Source organism: Colius striatus, chromosome 2 (assembly GCF_028858725.1).
Source record: "Colius striatus isolate bColStr4 chromosome 2, bColStr4.1.hap1, whole genome shotgun sequence".
Taxonomy (NCBI): domain Eukaryota; kingdom Metazoa; phylum Chordata; class Aves; order Coliiformes; family Coliidae; genus Colius; species Colius striatus.
This window is the reverse complement of record NC_084760.1, coordinates 33,796,542-33,824,496: the sequence shown is the minus strand read 5'-3', so window position 1 is coordinate 33,824,496 and position 27,955 is coordinate 33,796,542.

Below are 27,955 nucleotides of genomic sequence, written 5' to 3'. Positions count from 1 at the left end.
TCTTCTAGTATCACTGATTCAAGCTCTAGCTTTTGATGCCACTGCAATTCCTCTGGTAAAGATAGCTCATCTTGTTCAAACACAAGTTTAATGTCTGGTCATATGAGATACTGCAGAAGTATTTTGTTTACAAAATCCATAGAAAACAGTACTTTCTTACCTATATTATATAGGACAAAATGAAAATTTCTTAATGTTGGTGCATTTAAGTTCTGACTTATCTTGACATTAAATATTATTATATTTTAGGAAAGGGGATACAAACTTCTGAAAGTTCTTATGTCACTGAAACAAATCAAATGAAGAGCATGATGTCTGTCCACTGTTATTTGAACAAGAAATTTACATAGCTTTCAGGAATTTCTTTAAGGCTTGAGATTCTGGAACACGCTTTTCATTTTAGTAGTTTTCATTTTGCATGGATATGAAGAAAAACTATTCTAAGAAAAAAAAAGAATCAGAAAATCAGTAAAACCATGGGGATATGACATTGGAGCAGAATATGTTTGAAGTTTTTCTACTGTGGAGGAGTTCTGTGCTGCAAAGGAAGAGTTCCATGATGTTGGACATTGTGAGGAGCTGCAACCCTTGGAAAGGACTCATGCCAGAGAGGTTTGCTAGGGAGTGAGTCCCATGAAAGAGACCTCATGTTGGAGTAGGAGAAGAATGTGAGGAGTCCTCCTGTGAGGGGAAAGGATCAGCACAGACCGTCTTTGAGAGACCGACTACATCTTCCACTCATTGCCCCTGACTGCACAACTGAGGGTGGGAGATTGGAAGCAGGAGCTGAGCTTGGGGAGAGAGGAGGGATGAAGGAAGAAGATCAGAAAGGGTTGGTTGTATTTTTCTCATCATCCTGCTAGGTTTTTTATTTCTATCTGTTCTTTCTCTAGTTGGTAGTAGATTAAAAAATGACAAGTTGCTTTTGAAAGACATACTTTTCCCGATAAAGGCTTTTGGGAAAGACTGACTCCTTCCACGTTTATGTCGTGTGTTTGTTTTCCTCCAATAAGGCAGGTAAGAGAAATTGTTACATTCTCTCATAATCTTTATTACATGAATTTTAAGGAAATAGAAGGATATAGATAGTATGAAAATGAAAGATAGACCAGAGATATTGAAGGAATGCAGAACATGGGAGTGGTATGTGAAAAACAAGAAAGTATACTGAATGTATAGAAAACCAAGGGAAGCAGATATTAAATTGTCAGAACCATTAGAAATATGAAAGACATTAATGGCTGTAAAAAGGGATAGAGAAAGGGACAGCATTTGTCTCCTCTGAACACTTAGAAGCTCACTTTTCTCTGTTTACAAAAACACAGACTTGGAGATGAACGGGAAATAATCAGCAAAAGATATTGCTTCTTGAAGGCTCAGAGTTTTCAAGGCGCATATTTGGTTCTGTGATTTAAACTGGTCTCATTTGTTTGCAGGGAAGAAAGGAGGGAAGGCTGTCAAGTTGTTTGACTGCTTGACTTTGGCAGTATTACCCTTTACACAGGGATGAATTGCACCCTAAACAAATTCAATATGATCTGCAATAAATTATATTTACATTTTATGATGTATTTACACTCTAGAATGCAGTGAGTGGCATTCTACTGTAAACCATGCCAGAACACACAGTTGTGTAAAATGGAGAAAAGACTTGAAAAAGTAAAAGGAGAAAAAAAGAAAAGGCATAGATTAATCTGTGACTTTTTAAGCAAAGCAGAACACAGGTAATTCTAATCTACTTCTAAAATGTGTAGTGTCAAAAGACAGTACCTCCACCTCTCATAACTCAATGTGGATATCTGTTTGCACATCACTGAATTTAGCTCATATTTAGTCTTCTAAGAAAGTGGATTTTTTACTTTATGTTAGATTTTTTTGGTCAATAATATTTGTCAATCTTTCCTCTTCTTGGGTTTTTTTTGTTTTTTTTTGTTTTGTTTGGGGTTTTCTTTCTGATGCCTATTTTCTTATGTTTAGTCTGTCTTCATCATAAAACCCATTCTTGTCCCTCTTCTGTCTGTCAGTCTGTCTGTCTGTATACCTATCTAGGAGATATAGGTATAGGTTTAGGATATCCTTTGGCTAAATTCAATTTGAAGCTGTCTGACTTTCAAATGTTTTCCTAGTATCTTTATTTAGAGGACACAATTCATGAGCTGATACAATAAATTTAGTAGTTGTGAAGGCATTGTACGAGACAAAATTAAAAAATATTTAAAGTACTTGAACGTTAAAAAAATATAATGAAAAAAAAATCATTAAATAGTTTATCTATCCAGGAATGAGGATGAGGAGCTGTAGTTTTGTTGTGGTTTAACTGCAGCTAGCAAGTAAGTACCTCTCACTCTCTCATTCCTCAATTCCTGGTCAGGAGAAGCTAAAATCTGAGAGTTAAAATGAGAAAAAACCTCATGGGTTGAGATAAGGACCAATTTAATAATTAAAGAGACATAATAATTATGTAAACTAAAAATTGTTAGTAAATGAAAAAAAAAACCAAAAAAAAGAAAAATAAAACCCCAGAAAGACAAATTATGCAAATGAAGGCAATTACTCACCACTAACCAACAAATGCCCAGTCAATCCTTGAGAATCAGTCCCCCACCAACTTTCCTCCAAGTTTTATATTACATATGATGCCATATGACATTGAATATCCCATTGGTCATCTGGGATCAGCCATCTCAGCCATGTCCCCTCACAACATTTTATGGATCCCCAGCAGACTTGCTGTCCAGACAGTGTGAAGAGGAGAAAAGGCTTTGACTCTGTGTAAGCACTACTCAGCAATAACAAAAATATTACTATATTACCAATTCTGTTTCCAGCACAAATCCAAAACAGTCCCATACTAGCTGCTATGAAGAAAATTATGTCTCTCCCTGCCAAACACAAAGTGTCTTCATGCTTACAGTTTTAAGAAGATTCATCTTCTCACTGTTCTGTTACTGTGTGGAAAACTGTCATCATATTGATAAGTCATTATTTATAATAGTCCTTAGGTAAAGAAAAATGTATTACAACAGGAACTATTTTAGAGCACAATGGAAAAAATTGCCAGAATAGAAAACGTCCAAAGAACTAGGATTATTTAAATTAAGAAGAAAAGAGTCTTAAAGGACACATGATTTTAGTTTTCAGCAAAGTTAGAAGAAGGTAGAAACTGTTCTCTGTGTCCAGTGGAAAATTCCAAGGGAAATTCCAGGTTCTGTGGATCTGATTTTATTGTTGGTAAAGTGTCTTATAGTAAACAAAAGACAAGCTAGCTTTTCTAAACAGCTCTTTTTATACTTAAACAAAAACTGGTTATTAATCTGCACAGCTACTACAAAAGACATGAAGCTTTTGATGCTGAATGTCATGTTTTTCTGCCCTTTTATGCATTAAAATCTATTTAGTATCATACTTCAGAGGTGACTGTGTAGAGTAACTGAAAAATCTGATGTAGGAAGTAGCAGTAGTTATCTTAAAATAGGCAGCATAAATTTGAAAATATCTTTTATCTTAAACCAGTTGCACAGGGCTGAACAACTAATTTCTTGGCTTCTATCATAATATAACCAATGCTAACTATTGTAGTCAAATTTTATTTCAGATTTATCCATCTACATTTGGGACCACTTTGTAGATAGCTTAGTGTGGATTTCAATAAATGTAGGTTACTCATTCATGACAGTAGTATCTGGAGAGGACACATGTTAGACATTACAAATTTAAAAGTTAATAGTAGGTACCATTCATTTATTTTTTCAGTATGTTGGGCAAATTCCAAGCTTTGATCTTTAAGTTTCTTTTGTCTTTTTACTCCTATTTTTACAAGCATTTACATATTAGGAATGACAGTCACTTATTGAGTGAAAAACTAACTAAATAAAATTATCTAATAACCACTGTTTGCTATTGACAGACTTTGCACTTTCCCTTCACATTAGTTGGAAACAACTCGAAACAGATCCGTGTCCTGGGTAACCCCTAGCCATTCAGAGACAGACACTTGAAAGGGAAATTCAGTTCTCAGACTAAGTTGTGCTTTGGATGGGTCCATCTCTGTCCACAGTTTAAAAAGAGACTCATGTAGCTAGCTATCTTATGCAGCTTTATAAAGTGTTTAGTTATAGGTAGTTTGAAACCAGGACCTGCCAACCATAAAGTTAAATAAGCTAGAAAAAGTTTAGAGAAAAACAAATAAAATTATAAAAAAATAGAGAATCTGTTCAATGAAAACAGATAATCACACCTTTGAGAAAATGGTAATTATTAGCTTGGGAACATTAAGAATTTTACAATATTTGAAAGTATACCTACTGAAGAAGAATTACTAAGTCTAAAGGCTATATAATCAAAGCCAAAGGACATTTAATGTTCCTCATGTGAGATGTATTAGATTGCAAAAAAAATTATCCAGGAAAGCAACAACAAACATATAGATTGTGGTTTTGGGTTTATTGTTTGGTAGTGGTGGTGGTAGTGGTGGGTTCTCTTTTTTGCAGGGAGGGGCAGAGCAGGAAACACTACACAAGAAAATAACCCTAAAACTCTGAAGAGCTTATACCAGAGCAGGAAAAGAGAATCTTTAGGTTAATTTTTATTTTTTCTTTCCAGAAGGTTATTAATTTTGATATTTTGTTCTGTTTATTTTTAAGTTTATTTTTTGCAATTTAATGAAATTGTCACTTTTTAACAGAAACTGTATATTTTTGGACTGCAAAATGGTTAGCAGTGAATCTTACTTTTAATCTCAGACAAGATGTAGCTTGTGTCATAATATTTAATTGGTCTCCAATCAAGGAATTTACCACAAAATAATTAGTTACAAGATTATTTACTATATGTGTATTTGATAACTTCTGCTGACACTTACTGTAAGAACACTGTCTATGTATTTCTGTCAACCTCCCAGTTTGTAGAATTGTTATTTCAGTCAATAAAAATATACCATGAGCAAAAATCACTTTAAGTTGATAGGGTAAAGGAAAGAAAGGGTCGTTTCTTAATCACCCAAATTTTGTTCTGATTCTTTTCTTTGCAACAACAACATTAACTATGTTTGTTTTGTTTTTTTTTTCTTTAGTGTCCACTTTTTCTCCCTATGTGTGAAGTTATAAAATGCAGGATTTGATTTGGTTTCATATAATGCACTGATTTCAAGAAATAGTGCAAATATAACTAAGGCTGCTTTGAATGCTTCAAGTTACTGTATTTATGTAATACCAAACCTTGTATTCAATTAGATCTTGATGTATGAGCTTCATTTCTTACTGTAATCCATCAGACATTTTATAGGGTGAAGAACAGAGCTGCTGAATATGATAAACATGTGTTAAAGACAGTGAAGGATTGTTATATGGTACGAATATTATAACTGTTTCACATAATGATGGTACGGTTAGAACTGTTTGTCAACACTTTGTTATAGATTACATGCTTATGGGGTTTACAGTAGTGTACCTGTGCTTATGGTTGTTCAGGGTCAAAATTGGAACTCAAATGCTTTCCAGAGCAAACTTTCTTCTATTACCTATTTCTTCTCCACATTGTCCTTCCTCAAATTTTTTGCAGTAGGCATGATCTGTCAACTGCCAAATATTTGCAAAATGATTCTCTTTAACAATGGTTTTGGTAGAAGTGTATGTGCTTTCTACTAACACTATCATTGTTAAAATTTGAATGCGTAATATTGAAATACTATTAAAATACTGGTCACTTCTACTTGCCACTGTCACAGGAACATCATTGCTTATGCACACAGCAGTGAGGATATCAAGCTTCGTGCTAAGTATATGGTATGATTCTATGTCCATATATGGTATATCCAAGTAAATTCCTAGTTCCAATATTATACACCTACAGGTAGAGACAGGTTCAACCAATTGCCTAGGAACAGATTTTTCTATAAGGAAATGTAGGAAAGAACAAGAGTACTTTTGTGTCTGCTTTCCTCAGCTTCCCACTAGCTAACTTCTAACTCTTCAGAGCAATGACTGATCTTACTCTATGCACAGAAAGTCTAGGGAAGAGTTCTGATCTCTTTTGACCTGCTTTGCCCTTGCAAATCAGTTTTTCTTAGATCTGCCTATCAGTCAGAGATATGAGTAGGCTGAATCCACAAAAAAGTTTCAGAATTGTGAGGAAAAAGAAAACACTACAGAAAATGAAATTCTTACTTGAAATACATTAATATACACCTCAGAATGTGCTCAACTAAAAAAAATAAATAATGAAATTGCGATTCATATAAAATCAATTTTGTTCATTCAGATTCATTCTGACCTAACATTCGTTACTTGGGAGAAGAGAATGACCCTAACCTCACTACAACCTCCTTTCAAGTATTTGTAGAAAGTGATCATATCTTCCCTCAGCCTCCTCTTCTCCAGGCTAAAATATCCCCAGTTCCTTTAGTTGCTCCTTATTAGACTTGTTCTCCAAATTCTTCACCAGCTCCATTGCCCATCACTGGACACACTGCATTTCTCTTAACCAAATACCTATATGATACAGTAACTTTTTAGTATGTTGGCTTAATAACACTAATAAGAGAAGTATTGATAAGTGAAATTAAATAAACTTTTCCTCCTTTGGTACAGTTAAAAGCAACTGATTGCAAATTTTGCATCTGTGAGGAAAAAATGTGTGATATACATCTATATTGATTTTATATTGTTAAAAATCAATAATTTAGAAGCCAGATTTTTACATCTTTTGTTTCAACATAAATTCTCACTTACTTGTGAAAAAAAAAAATAAAGAGGAACACTAGAAAGGATCTTTCTAGGACAGAGATCATATAAAAAGAACTGCTGCAATTCTATTTCCTATTCAATACAACAACAAAGTTTGTAAAATATCAGGATTGCTTGCAGTGCAGTCACAGTACTTATGAGCAGTGCAGGAAGCCTGACAGAAAATCAGTTGTTTCCACTCAACTTCCTTATAGCAGTTTAAACAGATGCTTATGATCTGATGCACTTAAGATTTCAAATTACATCCACATCAACCATTACTGGAAGACAAGCACTATATAAATTGTAAAAAGGCTTTATTAAAAATTGCCAATAGATGACTTGCTTATCAGAAATAGGCAATTAGGAAAATGTTTGACATTAGATTTTCAGACTTTTTGGTAAATGCACAGTAAAATCCAATGACTTAAAGTTTTGGAAGACCTTGTCTTTATTTATAAAATAATATAGCTTCAGAGACACTTTATGTTTGGAAAAACTGGGAACCTCAAAAAGTTGAGCACACGTGATTTGGGGGAACAGTATTTTACAGTGTGGTAACATGATTATTAAAATATCAATGAGTATACAATATTGCCAGAAGTAAGTGATGAAATATGTGAGTTCATCATTATTTGCAGTAAAACAGGTTCACATGGGAAATAGGATCATATAACCCTTTGTCCTTGCACACTCTTTCCTCCTGATTATTTAATGCAGGACCCCAGAGAGGATAGGATTTTAGAATGTCACAGCTCTGGCAGGAAACCACAACCAAGTTGCATTTTATATTGCTTCAGTTTGTTGTCCTCACAGGTAAGGAAAGAATACTACACTTCATTTAGCACCTCTAGTCATCATGTGCTTCATGTGTTATTCTGGTTTTCTTTTCCTATCTTCTTAAGCAGATCAGATAAATGGCTACACACAAAGTGGATCGGTACCCTGGGACGTGCTGATTATGAAATATTCCTGATAATATTTTATTTCTCCAAAACTGCTTTCTCAGCTTGTTAGTGTCTGTATGCAGGATCTTTGCCTCTTTTTCTACCACACTCTCTAGCCAAAGAGAAAGGTTAGAAGACAAGTGACCTCATTACTTCTGTACACCTCCATCCAGCTAATGTGTTCATATGGCTGAAATATTTTTTATCATATTTTAGATGAAATAGTCAATACTCAGCTTCTCATCTTGAGGATTACTTTTCATCATGATGATACTTAAGGATTTGTTTTAAGTGATCCTCCTGTAGGACAATTGAATTAACGCAATTAGCAATGCTATTTTCTTTATAGAGCAAAATATTTGATATCTCCACAACAATAACATTAACATCACAGAATCTTTAAAGAAAGACATTATAATGTGAAACATTTTTTCTTTTGAGGTTTCTTCAGCTTTGGGTCACTTTAAGTCTGCTCTGCTCCATGATGTAGTCAACTTTTCTGTTAAGTAACAAGCAATTCTCAAAGTGCATGACACTGACGTGAATCTTAGTATAAGGAAAAAAGAAATGATATATTACGGGAAAATTTTAGTTAGATGAGTGTACTGAAGAGAGACATTTCAATCTACTCAGAATTGTGGTGGTTTTGATAATCAGATGAGTATGTAGGACATAAACTACTGATTAGGAAGTAAAAAATGGCAAATATGCAAATATTAAAATAAATACATATATATGGACTTTAAGAAGCTGTGTAGCAAGCAAAATAGAAATTTCAAATATAAATATTTATCCAATGTAAATAAAACTATGTGTGTATATATATATATAAAAATATATATATATACATATATATATGTTAACTGAAAGACTGTTGTGACTCATCCAATGGTGTCAGTTGTACTTTATAAAAAGCTCTAAGTTTGAAAAATGCTAAAGTTATAAGCTAGCCATTAATAGAATATATCACTTGAAGCTCTTGACATTATAACAAGGATTTGATGAACACTGACTGTAGGCTTCTAGAACTAGTATTTACTTAAATGCTAGTTTAGAACTCTACTGAGGCAACCTGTTTCAGACATTCTATTGCACATTAAATTATGGGTTTATCCAATATACCTTGAGTAATAATAATAATAAAAAAGTCTTTAGTTTCCATCATGTGTGAGCAATTTTAGGAAATTTTTTTGTCCTTGCCCAATACTCATCCCCATTCCACTAAGGGGACCTGGGGCGGGCTGGGAACAAACATCTGTATGGTTCTTGCCAGCTGGGCTTAAACCACAACAATCCTTTCAAACATCCTTTTTAATTTGGAATGGAAATTGATATTAAAGAACTGAATCTGAAGTCAATCTAAAAAAGGAAAAAAAAAGGTAGATGAGATGAAATAATCTAAAATTAATAATTTGATTAATACTCAATAAACAATTATGTTATATATACTGTATAATGTCTGATATATAATATATAATTAATATTATAGATATATAATTTATCTTTACATAATTAGTTATTAGTACTAACACACTTTAAGTTTTTATCACTTTTTAATACTATACTAATCCCTATGGCCAAGCCCAAAGTGTTGAGCAGAATGGAGGTAAATCTAGCTGATGGCTGGTCACCAGTGGTGTTCCCCAGGGCTGAATGTTGGGGCCTGTTCTGTTTAGCATTAATGATCTGGATAAGGGGATTGCATGCATCCTTAGTAAGTTTGCAAACAACAAATTGTTCAGGAGTATTGGTCTGCTTGAGGGAAGAAAAGTCTCTGCAGTCAGACCTGGCCAGGCTGGAGAGACCAGTTGAGGCCAAGTGTATGTGGTTTAGCAATGTCAAGTGCTGGGTCCTGCACTTGGGCCACAACAACCCCATGCAATGCTACAGGTTTGGGGCAGAGTGGTTGGAATGCTGCCCAAGAGAAAATGACCAGAAGGGGAGCTGATCAACAGTTGAATGAACATGAGTCAGCAGTGTGCCCATGTGGCCAAGAAAGCCAATGGCATCCTGGCTTGTATGAGAAAAGACGAGGCTAGTAGAACCAGGGCAGTGATTCTCTCCCCGTACTCAATACTGGTGAGGCTGAACCACAAATGTCATGTTCAGTTTTGAATCCCTCACTACAAGAGGGACATTGAGATGCTGGAGCATGTCTAGAGATGGGCAACAGAGCTGTTGAAGGGTCTAGAGCACAAGTCTGATGAGGAGTGGCTGAGGGAATTAGGGTTGTTTAGCCTTGAGAAAGGGAGGTTGAGGGGCGACATGATCACTCTACAAAGCTTTTGTACTTTGATTATAATTTACATTAAAACCTCAGAAAAACATAAATAAAAATATTCACCACTCTCATTTACAGACTGATTGATTGACTTTTTTTTGTAAAACAAAAAAACATTAACAAAAAAAGCATTAATTAATTTCCTTGTCTATTATGAATATGAAAATTTTGAATGTTTTTGTAGAGTTATTTATGTATAATACTTGTCAACATAAAATTTAAATCAGATAGAGAAATTCATAGTATTGCAGTGCAGTTAAAAAACAATACAGCAGTTTAAAGTTCTATAAAGCAATTCAGAGAAGGTCAATCATTAGATTTTTTCTTTAAGCAGAATGATAGTTATATGCAGAAATAAAAATAATTCTGTTAAATTGGAACACTGTTTTAAGTGCAATCTACACAAGTGATTCATGTCTATATGAATTCCACTGATATATATTCAAATTAAAGATGTGTCAAATTATAGTCACCCACCAATACAGATTTGCATCAGACTCAGGAAAAAAATTATATCATTATTTCCATGGATGTATTTCTGTATGATTGTCTAGCTCCTGTAGCAAATTACACATTCTGCTTGCTCTTTGTGCTGTACAATTTATTTACTTCAGTTTCTTTATCTTCCTTAATAACGCAGTTCTTCAAAGAAAATTCCCTATACGTAAATATGATAATTTTCTACTTCAAAACTACTCATTTTTGTGACTTCTGAATTTTTAGATCATTCTGAGTACTTGTTGTGAACGTGACATGGGTGAGTTTTATGGTCAAGTTAGGCATTTATTTTTGTATACACACACACAAGCAGACAACAATGTAACAGAAGCAGAAAAGGCCTTGACTTTGTGTAACCACTGCTCAGTAATTACAAAAACATCCCTTTATTATCAACACTATTTTCAGCAGAAAACCAAAACATGACCACATACTAGCTAAAACGAAGAATAGTAACTTTATCCCAGCCAAAACCAGCACATTAAGCTAATAATCAATTATTTTTTTAATAAAGAAATCACACAATATTAAACAAAAATGTTAAACAGCTATTGATCAAGAAACATTAATCTAAATTAAAAATGATGTAGTAAAAATATTTAATTCTCTCACCATAACTGTCTTGGCTATATAGTTAGAAAATTAGAAATTCTTTTAGTTTAGCATTGTATATGAAAGGTGTTGCATGATATTGCACTGAGAAAGACTCAATAATAATTAATGAATATAATAAATAAATAATATAGTTGTCAGTATCTAGTCACTAGAGCTGTCAAATGCAATGGAAGTGTTTGTTTTATCTCTGACCTCCTGACTTATAATTATGATCAAACACAGTCTGGATTAGTATACTTTCCTTCTCTTCAGAGATTAATTATTACTTTAGAATTCTCATCTTGCCATTGTATTACACATGCTTGATAGTTCAGGACACTTTTGAAAACTTTCCATTGAAATTCTGTGGTTAATTGCTTTCTTACATCTCACAGCAAGTATTTCTGTCACAAGAACCCAAAATTTATCATGTCCCAATTCCCACGGAGAAGAGTTAGGTTTTTCAGTGGTCAGCTGCAAATGAAAATTAATTCTTCTATACTTTAGAACAATTTTCTTCATTGTCAAAACCAGAAATTAATTTCTAATAATTTCCTCTTTGTATCAGTGGTCTTTAATTCTATTTCTTGTTTGTGCCACAATAAATCAAAAAACAAACTTTGAGTTACTAAAGGTAACAGGAATTCAAATTAGTCTGAACTGGCTCATGAATTTGTTGAAAATATAAGCATGGAAGCTATTGGGAAGAACATTAAGATATCATGCATGAAAAGTCACATACATATGACAATCAGAGTAACAGAAAATCAGATAAATTACAGAGAGTAAGATCATACCTTTGGAAAGTAATAAAAACTTGTGCTACAAGCTTATTAACTGGAACTGTCTAGTGTAAAAAGATTGTGGGTTTCCATCTTCTTGTGATAATTTATAAACTTCCAAATAATTCAGTAATGAAAAATGTAGATATAATCTCAGAATACAAGGAGTAGCATACCAGATATAACCTGTATCATAGCATACCAATAAAGTCACAATTTCAAAATTTCACCTTAAGAAGTCCTCATCTATGCAATATATTTTTTAAAACAAGTCTTTGTCCAAGTAAAGTAGGTATGGTAGAGAAATAAAAAAACATTTCTTACCAAAGAAGGGAAAAGCTTTTGCATTGTACATTGAAAGGCTATGGTTATTAAGTAAGGAGAGAAGAAAAGGAGGAAACACAGTCTGAGTTAAAAAGACAAATTTCTGGCCATTAATACAGTTAAACTAGTAATCAGACGAAGATCATAAAATAATAAAGCACTGAGGTTCTTACAGTAGCCTTTCAGTAGGAGCATTAGCATAAAACGGTAATGAGCAATTTGTTTTTAAGATCGTTGTGATTTAAACCCAGATAGGAACAATGCACCATGAAGTCACTCACTCACTCCTCATCCACAGCAGTGGGATGGAGAAGAGAAGAGAAATTATAACAAAGGACCTTGTGGGTTGGGACAAGGACAGGGAGTGATCACTTATCAGTTATGTTCCTGGGAAAAAGAGACTTAATTTGAGGAAGAAAACAAAATAAATTTCATCTATTATCAATCAGAAACAGAACAAAATACATTTAATGTGTTAGCAAGCAGAAACAGAGTAAGACTATGAGAAATACAGTCAGATCTTAAAAACAACATTCCCCACACCCCTCCCCTCTTCCCAGACTTGTCTCTGCTCTGTTCCATATTTCTCTACCTCCAGCATAATAGTAGCACAAGGAGCAGGGAACCTGCTTCTGCTTCTGCTTCTCCTTCTGCTGCAGATTTTCCCTTCTTAGATAGTGATCACAGGGGCATCCTTGGCCAGTCTTGGCCAAGTGTGGGTCCAACTTGGAGCCACAGGAACTTCAAGGACATTTTCATGGAAGCCACCACTGCAGCCTCTCTCTTTCTATTACCACACAAACCTAACAAAAAGATTAGTCTTAATCAGTGTATAAAAGGGTTCTGATGATCCAGCTTGAAAAATTGTCTTTCTTCTTGTTTGGCTACAGAGACAAACACCAAGTTCTGTAAAGAGAAAAAAAAAAACAATGACAATATGGGTCATCATTATCCCAGAGTCATCTTACTCTCTTCAACTTGGGTTTGGACAAATCCTGAGCTATAAATCATTGTCTCTAGTTGACTTTTACTTTAATATGTCTCTTTTTTGCTCTTATGTTTTGCGAGGTGTGTTTGAGTGACCAAACATGTCAAGAAGCATCTGATACACCTTCCTGCCAAAAGATTACCACATTTTTTATCTGATTAAAAAACTAGATGCTGCTCTAGTCTTCTCCAGCAGTGAGATCGCCCATACCAGAAATAGAAAGCTTGCAAATCTTTTTATTCTTGCTATTTTGATTGCAGAGAGTTGCTGTTGACTTTTCTGTGGTGTTTGAAAAGAAACTATTTCTTCCTGTATGAGAAAAAGTAGGCAACAGCTATTCTCTTCATGAAGATCATGATGAACTCTTTTTTTGCAAAACGTTATGTAGCTGAAGAAAATTAGAACTATGACTGTTGGAATGTTCAATATTAGCAATTTTATTTTTCTGAGTGTTTTAACTTCCTCATTAACTTATCATATTTCTACAATCAAGTTAAATAGGATTGTCACAGTAACATCACCAACAGTAATAGGAAATGAAACCCCAAACCACCTTATTTGTTCAACGTTATAACAATTAACAAGCACTTAATTTTTCTTAGCCTTTATTGGGCCCAGAAGACTCCTCAGAACGCTGTCTTTCTCAGCAAAACAAATAAACATTATTAATTAAGTAGTTTCTACAACAAACTAACAAAGAATTTTCAGTAGTATTTCCATTTCCTTTTGCAGAAATTGGTTGGATGTTTGCACCCAGGGAATACCTGTTTGTATGCTGAAAGAGTGCTAGGTACAGACAGATGTACATAATAACAATATGAGCACAGTTATACAAGTGATAGATTTTCAAGTGGAAATGGGATAAGACTGCTGTCTTTATAAACAAGTGCAAAAAGTCCCATAAATAGTTTAATTATTTCTATTTCCACTTATTTTTATAAAGCTACATAGTATCTAATGACATAGTCAGAATCTCAGATTGGAAAACGGTAACATTAGTGTGTTAGGTCCCTGAGCACATGTCACTTAGGAGTTTATCTGCCTGAATTCAAGCTGAAGCTAAATGAGATCCTTCACTGGTAACAGTTGTCATGAACAAAGACAGAAATTAAAGATGCCCCTCATTTCTCAGGAGCTACTTTTAACTAAGCTGAGGATGACAACACAGCAGGCTTAGAAAGTTAGAGACAGGGTCCAGTGTGTAGTCGATCAAGTTCAGCCTTAGTGTGGTGCCAGTCTGTCATGATGACACATGTCCAGGATCAAGCTAACCAGTGTGAAAGCATCAAAACTGAAGAGGTATAATAACCAGGTGCAGACATATCTGCAGTGCAGGTTGTCAGTAGCAGAGCCTTAGCATAAAATTAGCTTTGAAGAATGGGAGGAGATTTCCAAGTATCTTCACAATAGCTCTTACAAGAGAGGAAGTTGATCTTTTGACTTAATCAGTTAAACTTATCTTGGTCAAACTCCTGAAAGTAGGATTCAGAACCTGAAGTTGGATAGTAATTTTGAGAAAGAAACCAAGACCAGATAATGAAGTAAGAAGATAAGTAGAGATTTGCATATAAACTGAAACAAGAAAGTTGCACTTTCCTCAGTGTAGTTTACATTCAGATTTTTTTTTGTCTTATGACAATCAGTCAAGGGTACACTATTTAGCTGTTGTGATTTTGCATCAATAACTAGTCACTGGGAAAATGCCTGCTAACATCAATATCAATGGAAATAATATAACTAGTTCCATGATTTCAGATAAAATAAATATAATTTTATGTCTAATTCAGCAGCTACTAAGTCATAGGTAGAAGTGAGGTTGGTGAGATCAGTCAGACTCTATACAGTTAGCTCCAGAGCAGTTTTGGCAGTTTTGGTAAGGTTAACGAGGTGACAGAAATAGGAAAATGAGTCTGGACTATTTGAAAAGACACAATCTATATTTATGTCATCAGTCTTGTACATAAACAGCTGTCATTGAAAATTATAAAGTTTAAACGATTTTTACCCATTTATCAATTCTAGATTTCTCTGATGGTTTTTATGAATTCTGTGTATGTTTTTCTTTGGACTCTTACTGCAGCAGGTTAACACTGAGAAATTTCCCTGCATAAGTGTTAGATAATAGTGACTAAATTCATGTTAAAAATGTATGCTGCTACAGCCTACACTTAGCTAGCTCCTTGTGATCATTTCTAAAGCATAGCTTCTTTAAAAGCTTAGATTGATCATGGATAGAAGAATGATGGGAAAAGTATAAGAGAACTGTAAGATTAGAATGATCTGTTCTTGTAAAAAATCAGTAATAACTTAGTTATTCAGATCACTAAATCACTAAATCCAAAAAGTAATTTCTCCTCCAGATCACGTTTAAGGATTTTTAATTTTATGATAGGATTTTTTTTGAAATGTAATATGAAGCACTGGACTCGTTGCTGACAATTTTCCTCTTGTATTGTGTTAATGTTAAGTGCAAATAATATATTTACCAATCACTTTGCCAAGTTGACTTCCCAAAGACTGAGGGAAATGCATTTGTCATTCTTAACCACAAACAACTTTGTAGATAATGGAAGAGAGGAATTATTCAGTTCTCTTCTGAAGATGCCTACGATACCCATTGAGGTAGTAAGGACAAGTGGGTTGCTAACTTAGCTGTATCATTGTAGTGATTTTGCCTGGGCCAGATGTTTTGGTAGAGGGGAGAGCTACAGGAGTGGCCTCTTTAAAAAAAATGTCTGCCAGAAGCTTCCCCTGTAGCTGACAAGGCTAGGTACAGTCAATTCTAAGATGGACCCTGCAACTCACCCAGGCCTGGCCAATTACTGATTGAGGTAATACCTCTGTGATTAATGTATTTGAGCAGAAGAAGTTGTTGCACAGTTACGAAACTGCAGCAGCAACAGGGAATGAGAATGTGAAAATATCTCTGCAGGCACCAAGGTCAGTGGAGAAGGAGGGAGAGGAGGTACTTAGGCCCTGAAAGAAAGACTCCCCTGTGACCTGTAATGCAGAGCATGGTGAGGTAGCTGTGCCCCTGCAGTCCATGAAGCCCACTGGGGAGCAGAGACCCACTCGCAGCCCATGGAGGACCCCATATTGGAGTGGGAGGATACCTGAAGGAGGCTGTTACTCAGTGAGAAGCCCACCCTGGATCATGTTCCTGGCAGGACCTGGGAGCCCATGGGGAGAGAGGAGCCCACATCAGAGCAGGTTTGCAGTCAGGACTTGTGATCCTGTGAGGGACACAGGCTGAAGGACTGTTTTGACCCACGTTGGGGCAGGGTGTAAGGAGCTACCCCCGTGGGAGGCCCCATGCTGGAGCAGATCATGAGGAGTTGTAGCCCATGGGAAGGACCCATGTTGGAGAAATTCATGAGGGATTGTCTCCCATGGGAAGGACCCCACAGTGTAGCAGTGGGAAGCGAGAGGAGGTCACCTCCTGGGAAAAAGCAGTCCATCTGTAATGAACTGACCACAATCCCAATCACCTGTGCCACTTTGGGGAAAAGGAGAGTCCTGAGAAGAAGGAGGGGTAGGGGGAGGTGTTTTAAAATTCAATTTTATTTCTCATCTCCCTGTTCTTATTGGTCCTTTAATAAACCAAACCTTTTTTTCTCCCCAAGTTGAGTCAGTCTTGCCTGTGACGCTAATTGCTGAGCAATCTCTCTGTCCTTATATTGACTTACAAACTACTTGCTATAATTCTCTCTCTCTCCTGTCCAGTTTAGGTGGGGGAGTAATATTATGACTTGGTGGACACGTGGCTAAACCACAACAATCATCTAAAGTCTTTGCATTAGGTTAGAAAATATGGACAGCAGATACCTATTGACAAAAAAGATAACTTCTAGAGTAAAGTTCTTAAGGTAAAATCCCTTAATTTTCCAGTATTGTTTATCTTACACTGGGATAAATAGGAAATTTTAAAGCATGTATTCATGCTTGCACATGTAGTATCGGACAGGCAGAAACAAGACCAGAGGATCAAACAAGCCTACCTGAGGTTTTGCTTCTGTGAAACAAAAAAAATCCCAACCAGATATAAATGAACAATAATATAATAATACTATATTGATGTATAATAATGATATTACTGTATAATAATAAACTACAGGAATTCGAAGAGTGGATCCTCTTTAGGATAAATAACAATTGGACTGCGAGCTTTTTGTTTTTGTTTTGTTTTATTTAATATAGGTAAAGATATTGCCTATTTTTCATGTAATTCCAGAAATAGAGTTGAGAATTATTCACAGATCTGAAATTCAGGTCATTCTCTTACTCATAATACTCCAGGCAATAGGCAATACTCAATGGCCGCCAGCATTTCTTCTGACATGCATTTTTCCCATAAAAGAGATAATATTCACAAGAATTTCCATCAAAGATGAACATTTATATTTGTTTCAGCTACTCAGACAACATGTTGCTCAATACCGACCTTCCACTTTTTTTCCAACCCATTATGATTCGTATATGCAACTGAGCTCATATTCTGTTGAATAACCAGAAATGCACAAGAGGTTGTGTTAAGACTATGTCTAAATCCATTTCAGGTGCCTAAAATGAGTAGGTATCACTAGACTTAATGCAGGACTATTCAACAATCTGTGATATAGAAGACCATAAATCTCACTCACAATTTATATTGTTCTGTCTGGATTTATGAGAACCATAAATCTTAACTATAGGACTTTAATTCCATGCACAAAAAGAAACTCTAAAATTAGCATTTTTTTCTCTTTAATATGTTCAAAACCAGCCTCACAATCATATTTATCTATTTGCTGAAGTAAACACTAAGTTTTGCTGTTCCATGTGCTGTGGAAACCATAAAGAAGTTTATGATAGTTTTGATCATCAACCAAAGAAGTATAACATCAAATTACAGAGTAGATAATTATATAAAGGGCAGAAAAAAGTTCTTGTAAGAAATTAGTTTGAAGTTTATGTAGCTACTACAAGAGAATTATCACCCTTCTTTAAATCAACAGAATCGGACGTATTAATTATTAAAAATGATATTTAATTCCGCAATACTATTATTAATTTCACTCTTTTCTGTGATTGTGATTGTGATTGTAGCTCTGTTTGTTCAGTCTTGCAGGATGAAGTCTATTTCATGGAATGAGCAAATATATTTTTCTCTCTATTTTCTGTTGATTTCAGAGTAACATAACCACAAATGGGAGGGAACATGGTTTCTTTAATCTTTCTAACCAATTAAATGAAAGAATCCAATAAGCCTATTACTGTTCTCACATCTATCACCATTTCATATTAAGATATACTTTTTTTTTCCAATCAAGTACAGAAACTCCCCATATATATCATTAAGGTTATGTACTTGCCAGCGTAACATAACCAGACAAATCAATTTCGCACCTAAGTCTGTTTTTCAACATCATGTACAGTCTGTTCTTTACGAGTGTGATAAGGAAAATCCAGTTTCCCGAATTTCATGTTTGGGCTTTCAAGGTTTTACTGAAATGATTCCTCCTATATTGAATTTGATTTTTGAGAGCTAACATAAGTACAAATGTTGAAGCAGAAATCTAGTTGTATAACAGTAGTCCTTGCAATTTCAAATATATTTTCACAGCCTATATATGAACTAAGACTTGAAAATCACCAAAGCATGCAAGGAATTCTTTAACTTGGTTACATTGGCTGCAAGCTGATAGACTGAATATTTTGCTTAGTGTCTCAAATACCTTACATCCCTACACTTTAATATTTATCCCTCCTTTTTCAACACAGATCTTTGCAAAGTATGTAATGAAATCGTCTAGAAGAGAACCAGACATAGGCAGTATTCACAATGAGGATTTTCTGATGTGAGGCATGTATCTACTGCTGATGTTGCATTGACAAAAATCAGTCTCTAACCTGTAATTTTGTCAGCTAATAGAACAAAAGTCTTTCGCACTAACTTTCTCTGCATTGGATCTTTTGACTATTTTGCCAATATGTGTGTTAAAAGATAAAGAAAAGAATTCAGAGAAAACTCCCCTACCTACTGATATCAATCTAAAGAACTTGCCCTCTGTGGTTTCACTGACAAACTGATTTGCAATAATTACCACGGGTTTGGAACCAGAAGTCTTTCTCTTTGCAAAGCACATATCTATCTCGTCCCAACTGCATTCTGCTATTGAAAAAATATTTTTGCTATCTCCATAAATACAATAAAGCTGTAGGGTTTTGATCTCATTTGCCATTAAAAGAACTCCCTTCTGGGCATTGCAATTTTGGCAAGTGCTCACATTAGTGGCAACGACTTTATTGTATTATTTGATGTTATTCTTCTGGTACCACTGTTTCTAAATCAATTGTTTAGACTAAGAATGTAATCCAAAATTGTTAAAATCCTCAGTCTTTGGAAGAAAATTATTAAAATATAAAATTAGAAATTAAATTTTATCAGAAACTAGATCTTGTTTAGATCTTTAGTCTACTTGAACAGATGAAGAATTGGTAAATAAGGAAGAAAAAATTATTTTCATGTAGTAATTCCTTTACATTGATTTGCTTATGTTTTGCCCTTTCATCGCAAGGTGTTTCCCTTCAGAATTCTGTTGCATTAGGCAAGGGTTTGGCAGCAGAGAGGTTCAGGTATGTCTCTTGAGAGGCCAGGCACTATACCATGCCAGTTCCAGCTGACTCACAGGACACAGCAGAGGCAATACACAAATGATGCCTCTGGGAAAGCATAGAAAAAAACAAAGATGAGGGGAAAAAAGAGAACGAGGGAGTGGAGAGAGGAGGAACAACAAAGAGCATGAAGTGAATAACAAAGTAGTGCTCCACGTCGGAGCAGCAACACTTCAGAAGAGACTACATAGAGAACCATGTAGGGGTATTTGAAAAAACAGTGAGAAAAAAGAAGCAGCAGAGTCTTCTATATCCTGACCTCAGCCATCCTGTACCACTCCTACTCTTCATATTTTCTCACCTATCTTGCTGAGGGTGGGAAAAGTGAGTAAGCAGCTGTGTGGGAACTTGGTTTCTAGTCTGGGACAACCGACCATGGCTACATCATCAAGTATTAGTTTAATGTGTTGTGTATATACACATGGGAACATAAGAGAAGATTCGTGAGAAGGATTGTAAATATGCTCATGTGACCTGCAGCTGGGGTGTAGAAAATCACATATATAAATGATTCTGATTGTTGTTAGGCCCTGTGTGCTCTGCAAGTAGAACATCCCTGTTTAGATAACATAGCCCTGTGATGGACTCAGAGGCATTCTCAAGACATTCTTAAGACTCTTGCCCTGCTGTGGGAAAGATCAAAGCATAGTATAAAATTATGTCTAGAAACCAATTCCTGATTTACAGGTGAAAGTAGCAGGATTGAAGTTTTTATCTCTTCACTGTTTCTGGCAGGCCCGAGTTCCATTGTGCTGCGTCCCCCCTGGTATGCCTCTGCACAAGGCTACTTCCGAGATTCCCCAGATCATGAGGTAATAAGAATAAATTTACTCTTGTGGTTCTTGGTTGTTCCTGTGTCCTCCTTGTGTTGGCTTACACAATACATGGTGCAATAGTTTTAATTTATATGATAAGATTTTTTTCCTCCATCTACACTCCTCTAGTGTGCCATGCAGAAAGCTCTTTTGAAAAAGACATGATCTTGTCATCTGTGAAAGGCATAATGTTCTCAGCTTCCAGTCAACATATCTAACACTATAAATCCATGGAATTTTCTTCAAAGTTTCCTCTCTTAGAGATATTAATTATTACAATGTATGTGCAGGCTTCTGCAAGTGTAGACGTATGACAACCTCAGCCCCACAGGACCTAGAAAACATAAAAAATTACTAATAAGGAACAGAGAACTATCATAAAAGAGAAAAAAAGGTATATATAATATTTGAAATAGCTAATAAGATGCATTAATAAGTGCTATTATTAGCTTAAAAAAAATATGAAAGATGGAGGATCTGAAGTTCTAAGCAACTCATCATAACTGTTTTTGAATACTTTTCTCTAGACAATTCAACTTCATGCTGAAAACCAGCAAAGTTCTGATGAAAATGAGAATCATAACAGTAAAACAATAAGTAGAATTTTTTCCTGCAGATCAGAAATGCGCATAGGATAGCCTTTTGCTTAGAAAGGATAGCTAGAGGATGCTTTCTGTTTGGCTTATAAAAAGTGGTAGTAATAGATTTTGTGTTAATAGAGGTGAAATATAGGACTGGATTAGCTGGAACTGAAACAGCAGTGCTTTGGGTAGTCTCAGTTGATGCACTTAAAGATGTTGTTGCAAGGACCTTTTCAATGTACATACCAATCACAACCTGGACAATGACCAGGTGACACACTTGTGAGAGTTGATTGACAGGTAAGAATTATCCTAAAATGTCTGGGGAAGTTTTGGAAACACACTTCTCTCCACAAAATCCTTGTTGGTAAAAGTACAGCTGTGTACTCTCCCTACTTGTATATGTGAACATAACTTTCAATATTCAATGCTTGCTCTTCAGGTCTTCTAAATGGGTGGCAAATTCAGCAGGTAATTTAACATTAAACTGAAACTGAGCATGGCAGAGCCTTATAGATCCAATATTTTATTTGAGACAACAGAAGCTACATACACTTTGTCTCATTCTTCTAGTAGTTCCCAAACCTCTGGGCAACCCATCTTACAAGACCTCAGTGTGAGTCTAAATATTTTGATGACGGAGTAAGGACTTAGTAATAGCTTTCATGATGAGACTACACCTTGAAGATACATCTTTAAAATGCCACCTCCATGCTTCATTGACCACTGAAAAATAATTTTTAGAACCATCATTTTCCATTCACACGTAGCCGCAGGTGGCACTTAGGAAGAAGAGCAATCAGTGAATATAATAAACTATATATTTTAAACTATAACACACTGAAATCACAGAGAAGATTCATTTCTCCTGGAAGACTCCTCGCTTTGAAACATTCTCTTACCCCAAGACATAATAAAGTGCTATGTTTTGCCTTCCTGACATAAAAGTCCACAACTTCGCTCAGAATCCTGGCATGAGTAAAAGTTTCAAAGAATTTTTGATCCATGATCAAACCTATTACTGAAGCAAGACTACACAGTAGCACAGAGTACTCTCCCCTTCCCAGCAAAATCTTACTTTGGTTGGGGACTGAGAAGGAAGGAGAGAGGAAGAATCTATACTTCTCAATTCCCAACCAAAGTAAAATTTTGATGAGGAGAGCACTGTGCTGATGTGTAAGGGAACAGAGGGCACTGTCAGCAAGTTTGCTGACGATTCTAAACTGGGGGGAGTAACTGACACACCAGAAGGCTGTGCTGCCATTCAATGAGACCTGGACAGACTGGAGGGTTGGGCGGAGAGAAATCTAATGAAATTCAATAAGAACAAGTGTAGAGTCTTGTATTTGGGAAAGAATAACCCCATGTACCAGAACAGGTTGGGGAATGAGCTCTAACAGTGTAGTGTAGGGGAAAGGGACCCAGGGATCTAGGTGGACAGCAGGATGACCATGGCCCAGCAATGTGCCCTCATGGCCAAGAAGGCCAGTGGCACCCTGGGGTGTATTAGAAGAGCTGTGGGCAGTAGGTCAAGAAAGGTTCTCCTCCCCCTCTACTCTGCCCTTGTGAGACCACATCTGAAATATTGTGTTCTGGGCCTTTCAGTTCAAGAATGATATGGAGCTTCTGGAGAGAGTTCAGTGCAGGGCCATCAAGATGATGAAAGGAATGGAGCAATTCCCTTATGATGAAAAGCTGAGGGACCTGGGGCTCTTCAGCTTGAAGGAGACTGAGGGATACTCCCATTATTGTTTACAAATAGGTAAAGGGCCGATGTCGGGAGGATGGAGCCAGGCTGTTCTCAATGATGTCCAATGATAGGACAAGGGGTAGGGGATACAAGGTGGAACATAAGAGATTCCAAAGAAACACAAGGAAGAACTTCACTGTGAGGGTGACAAAGCACTGGAAGAGGCTGCCCAGATGAGTTGTTGAGTTTCCTTCTCTGGAAACATTCAAAACCCACCTGGATGAGCTCCTGTGTGACCTACTCAAGGTGGTCCTGCTCTGGCAAAGGGTTGGACTAGATGATTTTTCAAGGTCCCTTCCAACTCTTAAGATTATATAATTCTGTGATTCTTCATCTTAACACTTATGTACTTGCAGAAAACTTTTTAACAGGGAAATTCTCTAAGGGTCACTTACTGACTTCCTTTCCTCTACTTGGAGGTTCAAAGGTCTGTAAAACTGATTTAAGATCTCTGCTTTGAATATTTGAAAAGATTGCTTGGTGTTACTTCTGGAAGATGAATGCATTACCTATCATTGTCAACACTACATGCTCAGAATTAATAAGCTGGATCCCACTAGGCATAGCAGAATTACTAACAATTGTAAGATTTTAGTTATGTACAAGCAGCCCAGCATATTTGGTGCTGAATGAAGACATAATTGTTCACATTGCTATTTTCTCCAATGCAACAGTTAGAAAATCTTACTTCAGCTGGAATACTGAACTTGTCACCTATTTCAAAACACAGATGTCTAAGACAGAAAATTAAAATGAGTTCCACATCAGGATGTCAATCACCACTGAAAGAAAATATAAGATTCTGTAGAAAATGTAAAAAGATTATTCTCTTTAAATTGTACCAAAATGGATTTTTTTTCAGTCCTTGCGAGTCTTACTTTCTGAAAATCACTTCATAATAATTTTGTCCCTTGCTTAGCCAATATCCTCAGTGATCCATAGCAAGATTCACAATCTGAAAAGCAATGAAGAATATGGTTCACTCTAATTGCCTCTTGACTGCAGGTAGGTTATTGAATAGGTAAAATCAATTTTACTATACAGTGAGCAGATATGGAACTAACACAGTCTTACTGATGAGCTGGTCAAAAGTCATTTCCAATTGAAGAGTTTTCCATCAGAAAACGTTAATTTACCCATTACACCTTTACTGCCACTGAGGACTGCCCAGGTTCCTGATAATCTACTCCAAAAGGAAATAAAAGCTGCAGAGCCAGGCAAATTCACATTCTATATAGAGGGCTAGCGAAAAATTGTTTACTATTTCAGTGCATTAATTACTTCCTTATCTTTTTGTGGATAAGAAGAAGGGAAGACGAATATCTGTGCACCATTGGGTCTTTGTCAGCAGTACCTCTTCTGCTCTATTCTTACTACAGAGAAACATATTATACAATGGGTTTGATACATGTCTTCAGAGCATCTGTCCCAGAGAACCTGTTAAAGTTACAGTTTTTATTTAGATGATGTTAATTTTTCCTCTTTTTCTTTTCTAAACACCAAACAAACAAACAAACAAACAAACAAAGAACCCTGACTTCCTAACCACAAGTCAGACAGAACAGGAGTTTGGAATGAGATTTGTACTGTGAGGTGAATATCTTGCCTTTCAAAATTCTGTCTTTGATCCTTTATCTCATTGCTTGTTCATTTCTAATCCATTTCTCTTGACTCAATAGAAATAAAATTTCAAATATGGAACACACTATGCTATATTTGACAAGTAAAATTAATTCTGAGGAATCCAGACTGGTATTTGAAGTTCCAATAAAAGTTTAGTAGCAGCTATGTTCAAGACATTCACTGTCAGATTTTTTTTACTAAGTACTAAGTGATTATCACATTTTTAATGTCTACACTCTCTCTCTCTCTCCCATGTGTGCAAGACTGACCAAAAGTTTTTTTGTTCTGAAGTAGGAAAATAGAGTAATAATGGATTTTATTCCAATGCTGTGAGTAAAATATATATAAAATATATATAAATAAAAATGTGCCTGGGATAGTTACTATCTGATACAGTTTAATTTGTATTTTAATTCATGCATATATGAACACTGCACTTTCCTAAGTTTCTGTCGTGGTTTAACCTCAGTCAGCACATAAGCACTATTCAAGCACTTGCTCATTCCTTCTCCTTCCCAGTGGGAGGGGGAGGAGAACTGGAGGGAAAAAAAAAAAGCAGCATAACTCGCAGGTTGAGATAAAAACAGTGTAATAGCTAAACCAAATTAAACTAACAATACTAATAACATTATACTATTTTTAGTACTAATTCTAGAAAGGAAATGGAATATAATCAAAAGAGAGAAAAACAAAATCCATGAAAATACAAGTGATGTACATTGCAATCTCTTACAATTCACTGAGCAATGCCAAGACATTCCCCAAGCAGTGACCTGTCCTTCCCTGACTACTCTCTCCTGTTTATATACTGGGCATGATGTTCTGTGTTATGGAATAGCCATGTGACCGGCTCAGGTCAGTTGTCTGGCCATGCTTGGTTCCAATTTCTTGTGCATGTCCTCAATGGTAGAGCAGAGAAAACTGAAAGTGTTTCACTTAGCATAAATGCCACTTATCAAGGATTAAACTACAACACTATACCAACTACCAGGCAGACAATTAACTCTATCCCAGTCAAACCCAGGATTGTTTCCCATGTTGTTTTTATTGTCCCTGTAAGACAGTACTGTCTTATAAGATACATAGTACCTTGATCAAAGACAAGCAAATATGATAGCCCCATGATATTTTTATTAAAGATAGCTTGGAGGTGATAGAAGTCTCAAAATGGCTTAAAATGTATGAAAAAGAAAGAATAACCTTATCTAATTGAGCTCTTGGCTTATGGTTCATGTCCAGTAGTGCTGCAAGAAACTACCAAGTGCTGGATCTATCAATATACAGTTTTCCAGTGCAGATAGTATAACCATGGCATATGAGCAAAACTTAGCCTTCAAGCACTGACATAATTTGAAACATTCAGCAGAGCATCTGCATTTGTACACTGTTCGTCATAAGTAGCGACTCCCTGGCCTCATGGGCTTTTTGATACTGTAGTGTGCGAATTGTGTGACACATGATCAACAAACTTGCAAATAAGAAGTCCTGCTGTGAATCAAAGTGAAGTAGTTTCATCTAGTAAGTATGGCTGCTACACAGTGTAGAAACACAAAATCATGTGTTTCCTAATTTTTCAAAGGATTATAAAATGAAAAATTTTAAAACATAAAAAAAAAACTGTAATTCTCATTCCATATTCAAAGTCTCCCTTTTTTTTTTTTTAGATGAAATTGATTTTGTGGCATGGATACAATTACTTCAAAGAAAATATTAATATTCCACTGAATTCTAGTAATATGAAACTTATTAAGAAAGTATGAATGTTTACCAGAAATATAATTCTAGTGTTGCTTGTCATGAACCAAAATCAATCAAAAATTCTGAACCAAACTTTTCAAAGGATTTCTCAAGATTGATATTTTCAGGGATAGTTGTCAAGCCATGAAAATCTGTTGTTGCAAATAAAACCTTACAGTAATATCTTTGATGAGCTTCATACATTTTCCTCTCTTTTAATTTCATCTTTACTGACATAGTAGATCACAATAGTTTCTTTCAGAATTAGTATGGTGCAGTGAACCAATAATTAACCTGTCAAAGTCCCCAAGTAGTCATTCATGAGATACATTACCATTATTAGGGACTAATTAATTATCTGGGAGTACAGCAGGAGAAAGCTAAGCATGCAATAGCTCCAAATGAATCATTGCTGTCTACTGGATAAACTGCATTTTAAGGAAATCGGTCATACGTTTATCTAAGGAGTTGGATATTCCAGAAAGAAGTTCTCCCCATTACTTGACAGTCGCATTTAATGTGATTAATGCTTTTTCCATCATTCCAGTGTGGGTTACTGCCAGAGGAATGTTATAGAATCATAGAATGATAAGGATTGGAAGGGACCTATAGAGATCATCTAGTCTAATCCCCCTGCCAAAACAAGGTCACCTAGATCAGGTCACAAAGGAACATGTCCAGGCTGGTCATGAAGACCTCCAAGGAAAGAGACCCCACAACCCCTCTGGGCAGCCTGTTCCACAGCTCCATCACCCTCATAGTGAAATAATTTTTTCTTATGTTTAAGTGGAACTTTTTGTGTTCCAGCTTTATCCCATTACCCCTTGTTCTGTCGCTACATACTATAGAATGGATGTCCCAACCTCCCAACACCCACTCTTTAAATATTTACAATGTTAATAAGATCTCCCCTCAATCTCCTCTTCTCCAGACTAAACAGCCCCAGTTCCCACAGCCTTTCCTCGTATGAAAGATGTTCAATACCCCTGATCATCTTGGTGGCCTTGCCCTGGACTCTCTCCAGCATTTCCCTGTGCCTCTTGAGCTGAGGAGTCCAGAACTGGACACAGTACTCCAGATGAGGCCTCACCAGGGCAGAGGAGAGGGGGAGGAGAATCTCCCTTGACCTGCTGGCCACACTCTTCTTGATGCATCCCAGGATGCCATTGGCCTTCTTGGCCACGAGGGCACATTGCTGGCTCATATTTAGTTTATTATCAATCAGGACTCCCAGGTCTCTCTCTGTAGAGCTGCTCTTCAGCAGTTCGACCCCCAGCCTGTACTGGTGCATGGGATTGTTCCTTCCCAGATGCAGGACTCTGCACTTGTCCTTGTTGAACCTCATGAGGTTCCTCTCTGCCCAACTCTCAAGCAGAGATCCCGCTGAATGGCAGAACAGCCTTCTGGGGAATCAGCCAGTCCTCCCAGTTTGGTGTCATCAGCCAACTTGCTGAGGGTACCCTCTGTCCCCTCATCCGGGTCGTTGATGAAAATGTTGAACAAGACTGGCCCCAGAATCAATCCCTGCGGGACTCCACTGGCAATGATCTCCAACTTGATTCTGTGCAGTTGATCACCACCCTCTGGGCCCTGTCATTCAGCCAGCTCTCAATCCATCTTACTGTCCACTCATCCAAGCCACACTGCTTGAGCTTTCTG